The sequence below is a fragment of the Nanorana parkeri genome, unplaced genomic scaffold (genome assembly GCF_000935625.1).
Source record: "Nanorana parkeri isolate BGI_ZX_2015 unplaced genomic scaffold, ASM93562v1 scaffold1185, whole genome shotgun sequence".
Classification (NCBI taxonomy): domain Eukaryota; kingdom Metazoa; phylum Chordata; class Amphibia; order Anura; family Dicroglossidae; genus Nanorana; species Nanorana parkeri.
The window spans coordinates 35970-38535 of record NW_017307453.1 but is presented as its reverse complement, the minus strand read 5'-3'; the positions used below and the strand labels follow the sequence as shown (position 1 = coordinate 38535).

The 2566-nt window shown below is 37.5% G+C and overlaps 1 protein-coding gene across 2 annotated transcripts in view; it reads right to left on the bottom strand.

Annotated features, from left to right (window-relative positions):
- Nucleotides 1-678, bottom strand: part of FOXP2 (forkhead box P2) — a 213510-nt gene extending 212832 nt beyond the window's left edge. Inside the window, exon 1 of one of the 2 annotated variants that reach the window (XM_018568425.1) lies at nt 325-678. The gene's annotated coding sequence lies outside the window, so the exon portion shown is untranslated. The remainder of the gene's footprint in view (nt 1-324) is intronic. The other variant, XM_018568426.1, reaches the window with a different exon arrangement.
- Nucleotides 679-2566: the final 1888 nt, after the last annotated feature.

Sequence of the window (2566 nt, the reverse complement as noted above, 5' to 3'; positions counted from 1 at the left end):
AAGTTTGTCAAGTCTTCAGTGAGCATGCATGTTTGTGATAAATATACAGTACTTTGCGCTTCCCTTATTAGGACAGGCTTGCCATTATACACTGCACTTTTGGTAAAGATCCAGTGCACTGTAATTTACAGCCAAAAGGAAGTATTTTACAAATATAAGCAAACCAAAAGACAAGCATTTCACAGCCACAAGCATCAGATAAGCCAGAGAAGAAAAAAAAAATCATTTTCTGTTCACATCAAAACCACTTCACAATGACAATTTGTCCAAGCAGATGTTAATCAAACCTCAGCTTTTAAACACTAGATACCATCAATTACTAACCTTAATTGAAATCACAGTGCTCCAGTCTGTCTGCCAGCATATTCAGAGGATGATGTATTAAGATATTTACAGTAAAGTAAACAATGCATAGTTGCAATGAAATGGAAAATTTCAGCTAATGGTGTTTGTCAATCCTTTGTCAATTTTTTTTTTCTGCCTGCCACAGATGTTTTCTTAGCTGCTTCACAAAAACAGGAATGAACTAGCAGAGAAGAAAGACTTTCTCTCCCCCAGGAAAAGAGTACAAAGCCAAGCCTGTACACAGCAGATGCAAAAGAAAGTCCATCTGCTACCAGCTCACAACACCACATGGAGTTTTAAGATTTTATACTGTAGGTAGCCTGGCAGTGTTTGTGTAGACACCATCAGAATAAAAGGAGGGGAAATCCTAGCCTCAAAGTGTCAGTGTAAAAAACTACAGCTACCACTCTCCCAAAACTGGCTACGTTTCACTGTATCAAAGACTTGTTTGCATTTTTTTTTTCTTTGACTCGTGTTGCAAGAGCTGGATTGTTCTCTAGGAGTTACACCCTAGGCAGACGTTATGCTTACTTTTATGGCCTCGAACCAAGGGAAAAAGGCAACTTGAAGTTACAGCTTCAGGCTGACACAAGTGGACAAACTTTAATTGCACAGCACAACATATCCCGAGCTGCGGTGCCTGCCCCTACAATTTGTATCGTCCAACAACCTGCTGCATCTTTCAAAAGACCAACATCTGCATCTACTTTCATCTGCGTTTAAATACTAAACCGAGGAGGGGAAGGTGCATGAACTACTTAAAGTAACTAGGTCTAATAGCCTTTAATACAGACGTTTTGGATAAGTACAGCTAATTTCACATTTCACCTTCAACCCCCAGGCAGATTTTCCACCTCCTATGAACTTTGCTGAAATAAACTTTATTTTTTTCTTCCAAGCTAATCTACTTTTCTAATTCTGTCTGACTTTATTGAGCGGGTTTTGGGTCAAATTGTTTTTTGAAGAATCCACAGTAGCAAAGCAAACTAATTTAAGTTTGCAATGCAAGCCCGGGGAAAAAACAAAACACAGCTATTTAGTGAGATACTTGCTCAGACTGATCTGACAGGGGTTAAGATGTGATGCAGCTGGACTGCAATTAATCTTGCTCAAGTATACACACAATCATGTAAGCAAATGAATGTAAACATTGTGTGTAGCGATAATGACTTATTCCTTTATCAATACAAAGGCTTCCTATTCAGATTCTTTCACCTTTTCGTATCAATTCCAACTGTCCACAGTTTTGCAAAGCTTACACATTTCAGAGATGCTGCAAATCACCCAGGTAAAGACACAAATGACTTTATGTGCTCCAGAGAAAATAAATGATAGTTTTCATTATCACATCACTCAAGTAACATTTCACACCTAGGTGTATACATTTGCTAAAATGATAACATGGTGTTTCTGTGCTTGCTTACCTGCAAATCTGTCTTCTATTAATTAAAAGCTTTGTCATATATTGCATCTCTGTACGTGCCAGCATCAGGAAAAAAAATAATATTTCTTCCATTAGAAACAATGCTATCAATATGTAAATTATTTTTTTTTAAGTAAAATATTTGCATCTCCTTTCCTCCTCCGGGCTTTTGAACTTCCAAGGTCAACAAGGACAAACAATACCACTAGTGTCTCTTTGCAAAAAAGCTGGGTTTGCTGTCTGCAAGCAATGGTATCATTTCCATAGCAACCTCCTAACTATTAATTTTCAATTAAAGCAGACACAAAGCGGACAGCCTCAGGCTGGCAGACAGTGTCAAGAGCCCATCTCTGTAGGCAACAGTTTCACAGAGCTATCAAGCGAATAGGTACCTCTTCCACAAAGCTATATCACAAGAACGTCAAGTTTGGCTGTTTAAATTGACATTAACCTTCATTCTGGGCCTAAATCATTCAAACTGTATTTGTCTGACATTCATTTTTGAGAGGGGAAAAAAAACAGGTGCATATTTCACATATTTGTTTGACGTATTATAATGGCAGTTAACCATTTATTGTTTGACCTGCTGCTCTGTAAAATAACCATACAAACTACAAAATAAGCAAAATCTAAAAACTTTTTAACATTAAAAAGAAATAGATTACTGCACACAGAATGCAAATACTCCTCAAACATCAGGTGTATTTATATATTTGTAGTGCCTTCATGTAAGTGCAATAACCGCACAAACAAAACTCACAGAGCAGTCACTCCCTGACCAGTCTTATCTGTTCTTTT